Here is a 10,705-nt window from a genome sequence, read left to right on the forward strand (position 1 = left end):
CTCGTCTCCTCCAGGACTCCAGTCCACAGTACCTCGTCTCCTCCAGGACTCCAGTCCACAGTACCTCGTCTCTTCCAGGACTCCAAAAAAGTAAGGGGCTGTTGCTCTGCTCGTGGCTGAGAAATGGTGCTCTGAGTTGGGGGGTTTCAGAGTGCTTCTTTGGAGGATATAATAAAATATGAAAGAGTTGTGTGTATGACTAGGAATATCTGTGTTTGTTTTGTGTGTGTTGCTACGTGAGAAAGAAAAGACTTGTTAGAAGAGGGGTGTTTTTAAATCGGATTAGAGAAAACACAGCACCAGTCACCCTACCTTCTAACGCAGACATATCTGTTAGATGTGTACACACAGACAGCTCTGTTAGATGTGTACACACAGACAGCGTTGTTAGATGTGTACACAGACAGCTCTGTTAGATGTGTACACAGACAGCTCTGTTAGACGTGTACACACAGACAGCGCTGTTAGATGTGTACACACAGACAGCTCATTTAGATGTGTACACACAGACAGCGCTGTTAGATGTGTACACACAGACAGCGCTGTTAGATGTGTACACACAGACAGCGCTGTTAGATGTGTATACACAGTGAATTTGATAGCTAACCAAACCATGATATAATTTATGGGGAAATGTCCAGCTGTTCTGTGGGATGTTGGATTAAGGAAATTAAAATCTAGCCTTCCGTAAATGTTTAACTGACTGGGATGTGTGAGTTTGGGTTTCTGCCCATTGTAAATGGGTATAGTAAAGTTCAAGGTTGGGGTCATTTCAAATTAAAGTCAGTTAGTTCAAGATTACTTCTAAATAAATGAAAGAGGAGAAGCTTTTCATTTAAAAATCACTTCCTGAATTGTGTCTTTAATTCTAACTAACCCTGGTAAAGATTGACAACCAGATTATAATATCCTCTGGGAAATGGCTAGTAGTGATGGTCACTGGTGTGTGTGTGTAGTAGGGATGTTGAATTAGTGTGTGTGTGTGTGTGTGTGTGTGTGTGTGTGTGTAGTAGGGATGGTGAATTGGTGTGTGTGTGTGTGTGTGTAGTAGGGATGGTGAATTGGTGTGTGTGTGTGTGTGTGTAGTAGGGATGGTGAATTGGTGTGTGTGGCAACAGCAGGTCAGCTTGCAGCATTCTCTGTAAGCATTTCCTGAAGCACATGCCACCTACAGTATTGCGAATGGCCCACCCAACTATAACTGTCTCCATCAGTCACTCTCTCTCTACTCACGCACACGCCACATCCCAAAGTGCCCTGATGGGGAAGAAACCACCCCCACCCCCCCTACTGCCTCTGATCTGGCAGACTCAGTAAACACAAATACTGTGTAGTAGTAGTAGTTGTTCGTTGTGTATGAATAGGGACGTGAGATACATTACATGATAATAACATGGAAAACACTGGTCACTTTCAAGATGCATCATCTTCATGTGATACGCACCCGCTCAAAACACCGCCGGAAGACACGTGTCGGCGCCATCCAATGCTGTTACAGTATTTAGCGTTTGTACTTTTTGAAAAATGCAGAAGGAACCTCGTCTGTTGGAATCACATGCTGCCAGTCGCAGCAATTTTTGGCGATTTTAATCATCATTTTCCTGGTAAGAGAATGATATCTTGTATTTTTTTCATGGTTAGTTTTGGTTTCTGTAGTGGACGACGATAATAATAATAAACCTTGGCTGAGAAAGGGGAAAGGCGATACATAGTCAGTTTCACAACTGAATTTATTCAACTGCATTTAACCCAACTCCTTCATCGACGTCCACGGCGACTGGGAAGCAGTTGTTGTTGGGGGTTAACTGCCTTGCTCAAGGGCAGAACGGCAGACTATTTCAGATTATAGGGCCAGTGCTCTTAACCTCTAGGCTATGTGTCACCCAGTTGTTGGCACTTGTAATGAGCTTTATGCACTTTAGGATTGAGACTAAGTTAGTACTTCTGTTTTCAGCATTCTGATCTCTGCATGTTTTGGATGTTCAACAGGCAACATTAGGACAGAGGGACAAAATTACTCAGATTGCCCAGGACTGAAATCCCATACCCTGAAGGTATGGATTCTGAGGCTAGGAAACATCACAAGGGAGAATTCTTGAGGAAACATCCTGAGACTCTGATAGTGGATTACAAAAAAGCACTGAAGAACAGAGTCAAAACCAACTATGTTTTCTACACAGCGCACCCCGCAGCCTGGCGTAGGGCCCTGCGCCAAACCTACCCCAACACTAAAGAGAGCGACATCAACTATGCCGTACAGGTCAAAGTGTATGTCGATGACAGTCCCTTAAAGGTTGTTATTACAGTGAATCTTTATCACACCGGTACCGTCATGGTCCAAGGCTCTCAGACCCAGCTCAACAACTTTCAACAGGACTTTCAGGAACTGAAGGAAAAAGCTGAGCTGAATAAAAGCATCGTCACATACCAAGGAGCTTGTTAGAATTGCAAATGTATCGTGTTACATTTGTGGTAAATATGGTGTGTATAGATAAGAAACATTTTAAAAGCATACATTTTTACTTCATTGTCAATAATTGTATGCACTCAGACATGCTATAAAATATGTATTTAAAACAGAAAGAGAGTGTGTGTGTCTGTGTTTGTGAGTATAATACATCCGTGCGTATGGTTGTGTGTGTGTATAATACTACCCTACCAAGCAAAATAACATACCCCCAATTTTATCCAGAACACAATAGAGGCAGGATACTTGTCCACATGATTAAGCATGTATTTAATGTAGCAAAAATGACATTAACTCATTTTCGAACAAATGAGCAGTTACTGCCTTTTTGCTTGGTTGGGCAGAATACAGCTACTCACTGGTCCTGTAGGTTGTCTGAGTTGGGGTGGTACTGTGTGTCAGCCTTGATGCAAAGTGATCAAATGTGAAGAATAAAAAAGGAGAATACGTTTGGGCTTCTATGCCTAAACATCAGTGCTGCTTATCACCTGTTAGCACTTTTCACATCTCGGCCTCCTTGGTTTTTCCTTTGCATGCTTTGCGGGTGAGTAGCTACGTATTACAGACAGTAAGGGGCGCCATAAGACAAAAAAAGGACATTGTTACCATAGCAGGATCCGTATTCATTAGTGCACACAGGAGCAAAACGTAGGCAAACAATTTGCACTGGAAAACGAAAACGAGCGTTTCTTATTGGACAACCTGAGGCAGTCCATTTTCCTGTTTGGTACCTAAATGAATAGGCTGCAACCCGGCTCAGCTGCTGCAAAGATGGCGGACAGAAATACCAGGATAGAAGCAAATATACGGGATTATAACGTCATAACGATTCATGCAAAACATAGTTGACAGGAACATGCTAGTTAATGTAGAGACAAACGAGTATGCATATGTTTTATCATAAAGTCAATTTGCGAAAATGGCGATTTAGCAAGCTTTCTGACTAGCTAACAGTAGCCAGCTAGCTAGCTTTATGGGTGTTTTGACATGAATATGAAATTGTAATGAGTGTTTGTTTTAGGGACTCCTGAAACAACCAGCCTGTCGTCTTGTGAAACAGTGGATGTAAAGAATCAGCTAGGTAAAGCATTTACTGCGAATTTAATGTACAATTGTGTAAGCTTGCCTTGTGGATAACGTAACATTGTAAGCTTGCCTTGTGGATAACGAGAACTTTGCGACCTTTTGCCACATTTCAGGCTTCAAACATAAGAAATAAAACTGTATTTTTTTGTGAAGAATCAACAACAAGTGGGACACAATCATGAAGTGGAACGACATTTATTGGATATTTCAAACTTTTTTAACAAATCAAAATCTGAAAAATTGGGCGTGCAAAATTATTCAGCCCCTTTACTTTCAGTGCAGCAAACTCTCTCCAGAAGTTCAGTGAGGATCTCTGAATGATCCAATGTTGACCTAAATGACTAATGATGATAAATTACAATCCACCTGTGTGTAATCAAGTCTCCGTATAAATGCACCTGCACTGTGATAGTCTCAGAGGTCTGTTAAAAGCGCAGAGAGCATCATGAAGAACAAGGAACACACCAGACAGGTCCGAGATACTGTTGTGAAGAAGTTTAAAGCCGGATTTGGATACAAAAAGATTTCCCAAGCTTTAAACATCCCAAGGAGCACTGTGCAAGCGATAATATTGAAATGGAAGGAGTATCAGACCACTGCAAATCTACCAAGACCTGGCCGTCCCTCTAAACTTTCAGCTCATACAAGGAGAAGACTGATCAGAGATGCAGCCAAGAGGCCCATGATCACTCTGGATGAACTGCAGAGATCTACAGCTGAGGTGGGAGACTCTGCCCATAGGACAACAATCAGTCAGTCGTATATTGCACAAATCTGGCCTTATGGTAGAGTGGCAAGAAGAAAGCCATTTCTTAAAGATATCCATAAAAATTGTTTAAAGTTTGCCACAAGCCACCTGGGAGACACACCAAACATGTGGAAGAAGGTGCTCTGGTCAGATGAAACCAAAATTGAACTTTTTGGCAACAATGCAAAACGTTATGTTTGGCGTAAAAACAACACAGCTGAACACACCATCCCCACTGTCAAACACGGTGGTGGCAGCATCATGGTTTGGGCCTGCTTTTCTTCAGCAGGGACAGGGAAGATGGTTAAAATTGATGGGAAGATGGATGGTGTCAAATACAGGACCATTCTGGAAGAAAACCTGATGGAGTCTGCAAAAGACCTGAGACTGGGACGGAGATTTATCTTCCAACAAGACAATGATCCAAAACATAACGCAAAATCTACAATGGAATGGTTCAATAATAAACATATCCAGGTGTTAGAATGGCCAAGTCAAAGTCCAGACCTGAATCCAATCGAGAATCTGTGGAATGAACTGAAAACTGCTGTTCACAAATGCTCTCCATCCAACCTCACTGAGCTCGAGCTGTTTTGCAAGGAGGAATGGGAAGAAATGTCAGTCTCTCGATGTGCAAAACTGATAGAGACATACCCCAAGCGACTTACAGCTGTAATCGCAGCAAAAGGTGGCGCTACAAAGTATTAACTTAAGGGGGCTGAATAATTTTGCACGCCCAATTTTTCAGGTTTTGATTTGTTAAAAAAGTTTGAAATATCCAATAAATGTCGTTCCACTTCATGATTGTGTCCCACTTGTTGTTGATTCTTCACAAAAAAATACAGTTTTATATCTTTATGTTTGAAGCCTGAAATGTGGCAAAAGGTCGCAAAGTTCAAGGGGGCCGAATACTTTCGCAAGGCACTGTTTATTGTGCAGTGGAGGATAAAATCCCTGAATACCTATGGATGTGTAGCTGTCTAGCAGATCTGTGTATGGACCCAAACGTTTTGGATACATATTAGTTCAGAACCTAGATATGAACTTAAGCTATCATAGCCGGTTGTATCAACTTCAAAACAGTCTGACTGGCATCAATGAAGCCTATGGATTGAGTAGAATATAATCTAACTTTGTGCCACGGATGCAAGTCGTATATACATGTAGCATGAGATCCCCACATTGTAGCCTGTACATTTAATATTTCCACTGATCATGTACTCTACCTTGGTAAATAAAGGTGCGGTTCTGGTATGAATGTCTGAGATTCTTTTTCAGTCATATCCAATACCAGGAGTATCAAACGGGCAGTCTTTGAATGATGCCGTGTCTGCATGTATGTATTACAATTATACACTTCAACAGTGTTTACCAATCTTGGTCCTGGGACATCAATGGTTACACATAGTAACAAATAGACTATAAACATGATTTAACTAGTTAAAGGGCTTATTTGTAATTCATATATACAGAAACAGAATTTAAAAAAAAAAAACATTACACTTCCTTTGCATCATGTAAATAGGTTCATCTAATTTCCTTTATCTGCACTCATCTGAGGACAGGATAGGTGTGGTATTTCATCAAATGAGAGACTTCAACCAGTAGAGAATGTGAAATGTTTTACATAAGTGTCTCTAGAGGTGTCTCCTAACCAGCCTTGGGCCCGAAGGTTATCTGAACAGCGGGTGAGGCAGACACTTGAGTACAAACAATTTAGCGTAGTTATATAAATAATGAAGTGTCTTACTATTCTCCATGGTTTGTCCTCTTGTCTATTCTTTGAAGGTGGAAGGAGCCAGTTATACACCGGAGCCTGCTTACTACACAACACATAAATCAGATTGATAGACAAATGTGTAGGTGTGGCTTATAGGGTGTCTAATTGTTCTAAATGTTTTCAATATGAGTGACTCTTAAAAGAGCCTGTTTTGTATTTGTACAGACACCACACCTACCTAAACAGCACCCTCACCTGTGAAGTAGAACTCACAGGAACAGAAACTGAAATTAATAACTGCAGTTGACATAGCTGAGTAAATGGAAGAATACTCTTATTGCAATGTGGATGGCTCTTAAAAGAGCCTTTGGTTGTGCATAGTGTAGTCTGTGGTGTTGCCAGGGAACAGAATCCTTTGTGAAGAAGTAGGAGGTGAAGGTCTCCTGCACACGGATTGCCTCCTGTGCTGCGTTGTTGGCCCCCATCCTGGCAACATCCTGCAGAGCAGCAGACCTCTCCTCTGGAACACGGCGGAGCGCTGCAGGTCCCCTCCTGTTCATCATCATGAAGTTATGCAGGACACAGGTAGCCTTCACAGATGCCTGAAATCCCCCACGAGACAGTCCCAGATGGCCCTGGTCACCCAACTGTGCCGTGCCCTACACAGTAACTGTAGGCAATCGTTTAAGAAATCTCCAGTTGCAAGGCATCTGTAGGAATATGGAAGATAATGTCATTAGACTTTTACACCACAAGGTCATTGTGGATTACAAAGTATAATATTTCTTATAACATTGGATAGATGCATGTGTAGCATGTGACGACAGCAGGATCATATCAAGGATAGCGTCACAAATGAATACATAAATACCACTTGAAGCTTGATGATGACTTGATCATTTGAATCAGATGAGTGGCACGGAGGCAAAAATTAAAATGCGCACCCCTTTGAGACCCCAGGAACAGGACTGGGAACCATTGCTCTTCATCTGCAGACAGGGTTTCACAGCTCTGTATCTGAGGACAGAAAACAGACTTCATTATACTAAAATTAGACTGCACTGAATATTATGTTACGATTCTCTCCGTCCTCACTTCTTACTATGGAGTGGAACTACACAACAGTACCTGCCCTATCCAGAATAGCCTACTCTACCTTATTTGACAGTTGGAGCAGCTATCCTTTCACTCTCTTCCATGGCTGTTAGCTAGCTACCTACAAATGCATTTGGAGTTTGTTTTACAATTACATCAAGATAGCTAGCCATTATGAAGTTAGGTAACTGGTGATATTTAATTCAGTTAGCTAGCTATGCAGTATGTAAAGTTGGTTAGATAGCTAGCTACGTTAGCAGTTCAGTTGAGTTAAATTACACTGTAGCTAGTTCGCTAATAATACATAAACTGTGTAAATTGACTGTAGCACGCTTATTGGTCATAGTATGGGTATAGTTAGTCTACCAAAAGTTCCCGCATTTCGTACTTCATTAACCAAAATACAAAGTACACAAGCAGTGGACACTTCCGTGCTTTTATGGCCCATAATGCAGTTCTTCAGAAAATAGGCTCCAACGTTTTCAGATTTGAACAAAATGGCGGAAAATATGCGGGCGAAGTCCGACGAGAAAAGAGACGAATTCATTGCTTTAATTAATTATGGCAAATGTTAAAGAAATGTCGAGCAATGTAATACAGTAATTAATTTTCAAATAAGGTTACACATTATGTTGCCAGACGATTTGTTAGCTACGCTATTCTTACCAACCGCATAGTATACAATACAGCACTATGTGCTGGTATTTTACCCGTTAGTTGGGCTACTAATACATCGAACTTGCCAGTATATTAACTAACTTATATGCTATCTAACTACCCAACTGTGTGTTCGTAAATTGCATTTTGCTCTTGAAGTAGTCAGAGCGCACACTGGACTCACAATGGCAGTCAAGCACCCAAGCTAACATTGGCTAGCTACTTCATTTACTCGCCCTCATCTATGGCGCGATGCTCTTGTAACAGTATAACTTTCGTCCGTCCCCTCGCCCCTACCCGGGCTCGAACCAGGGACCCTCTGCACACATCACCCTCGAAGCGTCGTTGCCCATCGCGTCGAGACAAAAGGTCTCAGCGCGAGGTCGCCGATTGAAACGCTATTAGCACCACCACTAACCAGCCATTTCACATCGGTTACACTGAAATCGGAGTAGAGAGTGAATTTACATACGCAACCTATTGACTTGATTATTCACGTCATTCTTAGTTTGGCGGTATAGTCGTTGAGCGTTCCTAATGGACATTGTCTTAAGGTCTTGTCATTTGTTTTATTAACAAGAAGTTGCATAGTAACAGAATCAGAATTAACTTCCAAATTGGAAGGATACCGTTCGTTTACAGTTTCCTAAAATTAACTAATAGTATATACACTCATTAAGTATGTAGTATACAGTATGTTATTCGAACACGGGTAAAGTATTTTTCCCAAAGTGTATTTACTTACTTGAATAGATTCTCCCAGCAGCAATGTGGACGATTGGAAACAGGGCAGCGACGTTTGTCACCAGAGCGGGAGCTCTACTTAACTGTTAATGGAGAATAGATTGAACTATTTACCCATTTAATAACCAGATCTTTGTTGCACAACAGAACTGCTGCTGCCAGCATGCCCACAAGCTAGCCACGCGGTAGTTTACCGCGTGCAAGTGTACACAGGCCATAACAAATATCCTTTTAATTTTATGCACGTTATTACTCAATTTGCACTATAAACATAATATAAATGACGACGCGACACACAGCTTTTGTTTCTTATATCCCATACGTAACTGTATTGCAGAAATACAGTTTGACATTTGCTATCATTGTTTTATATGTTGCGTGCACGCCTCATAGTTTACGTGGTAACAGTCATTGTTATAATTTAACCATTATCATTCTCAAGTAAATAGTCACAGTTCAAAGTAATGTCTTGTTTACGTCTATTCCTCAGCAGTGATGGGTGCCACGGTGTGCTGATAAAGGAGGTCCGACCTGAATCCCAGGGTTAAAATACGGTTCCGGAAGGGCGTTGGGAAATGCCCACCGTCTCTTCACCCCGGTGGAACTCTTTTTCCCTTTGACGAGTTTAAAATAGCGAAGTACAGTTATACATTGATATTGTATACTGTTGATGAAATAGTGCTTATATTTAACGTTATCATTATTGTAGAAATGTAAAACTTGACGGTTTGCAGACTTGCCTTGGAGCTGGCCACTCCCCTTATAATGGAACGTCCCATCAGCGAGTTTATTTTTGGTTTATGAACGTTCTGTTCCTGCACGTTATAGCGTAGTTCTTTTTAACGTTAATACTTTACAGGACAGTTCGTTTTTCAAGTCATTTAGCCCTTGGTATATTTTAAAGCACTTTGGTTTATTTGCTGAGTCGTAATTTGTATCAGCCAAGTTTTGATAAATAAACCCCCTTATTGTTTCATTGTGACACTCACTTGATTTGATTGACAGCCTGACTCAGCGTTCTCTTCAACAGAGCCTGGATGCTCCTGATCAAGTCCACCTTCTGCGGTACACAAACACAACCATCACCTTATTTTCAGATTGGTTTCTAGTGAAATAACGTCTAGGCAACATTTAATAATGATACAAGTATTTAGGTGAACTAGAGCAAAGACAAGTCGATGTTATTTTTGTATCATCAGCAGCTCATCAGCAGCGATGGCGAACGGGATCTCGGTGGCGTCCAGCGCCTTCAACAGCCTCCTCTTCTGCTGCAGGAGGAGGTCTGTCTCGGCCACCAGCTTCTCGATGTGTCGCTGCAGCTCCGACTTCCAGAAGTGGATATGCTGCAGTCTCTCTCCCAGGTGCCGCGTCCCCTCAGCTTGGGTGCGCAGAGTCCCGGCCTCGGTCTTCGTATCCAGTGTTTTGGACTCATGGCGAATCCTCTTTGCGTTGTTTCAGTCTGTAACCACCTGGTGAAGGGTAGAGAAATGCTTGAAGTGCCATTCCTCCGGGCTGCCATTCCTCTGAACGGTACCCCGCAGTAGCCAAGCCGGAGGAGGGATACAAGTGTATGTGGGCGGGAGGCCACTCTAAAGTGTGCAATGCCACAGATGTCTCAAGTTTTGAAGGAGCATTGGCATGCTGACTGAAGGAATGTCCACCAGAGCTGTTGCCAGAGAATTTAATGTTAATTTCTCTACCATAAGCCACCTCCAACATTGTTTTAGACAACATGGCAGAATGTTGAATAACCACGCCAGACCAGGACCTCCACATCTGGGTTCTTCACCTGCAGGATCGTCTGAGACCAGCCACCCAGACAGCTGATGAAATTGAGGACTATTTCTGTCTGTAATAAAGACCTTTTGTGGGGGAACAAATCATTCTGATTGGCTGGGCCTGGCTCCCAAGTGGGTGGGCCTATGCTCTTCCAGGCCCGTCTATGGCTGCGCCCCTGCCCAGTCATATGAAGTCCATAGATTAGAGCCTAATACATTTATTTCAATTGACTGATTTCCTGTAACTCAGTAAAACTGTTGAAATGGTTGCATGTTACGTTTATATTTTTCTTCAGTATACATTCTCAGGAAACAACGAATACACTTTTCTAAAATGTATTCACCTGAAAATAGGCCTATGTTAGGTGCTCTAATGACCTTTTTTTCCAAACACCAATGGACCAATGTTA

The 10,705-nt window shown here is 41.9% G+C and overlaps 2 long non-coding RNA genes across 4 annotated transcripts; one reads left to right on the plus strand and one right to left on the minus strand.

Moving 5' to 3' along the window:
• The first annotated feature begins 1,227 nt into the window (after positions 1-1,227).
• On the plus strand, positions 1,228-2,583 carry LOC149978714 (uncharacterized). The gene is made up of 2 exons (XR_016485666.1): positions 1,228-1,604; positions 1,990-2,583. It is a non-coding gene; the product is annotated as an uncharacterized LOC149978714 (long non-coding RNA).
• Positions 2,584-3,732: 1,149 nt separating this feature from the next.
• LOC118940287 (uncharacterized) lies at positions 3,733-9,281 on the minus strand. 3 transcript variants are annotated; one of them, XR_005036825.2, is made up of 3 exons: positions 8,519-9,281; positions 6,966-7,038; positions 3,733-6,731 (listed from the first exon to the last, which is right to left on the minus strand). It is a non-coding gene; the product is annotated as an uncharacterized LOC118940287 (long non-coding RNA). The 3 variants fall into 3 exon arrangements; XR_016485664.1 differs by lacking the exon at positions 8,519-9,281 and adding an exon at positions 7,178-7,606; XR_016485663.1 differs by lacking the exon at positions 8,519-9,281 and adding an exon at positions 7,483-7,584.
• Positions 9,282-10,705: the final 1,424 nt, after the last annotated feature.

Source organism: Oncorhynchus mykiss, chromosome 13 (genome assembly GCF_057628025.1).
Source record: "Oncorhynchus mykiss isolate SJ-2025 chromosome 13, ASM5762802v1, whole genome shotgun sequence".
NCBI classification, from domain to species: domain Eukaryota; kingdom Metazoa; phylum Chordata; class Actinopteri; order Salmoniformes; family Salmonidae; genus Oncorhynchus; species Oncorhynchus mykiss.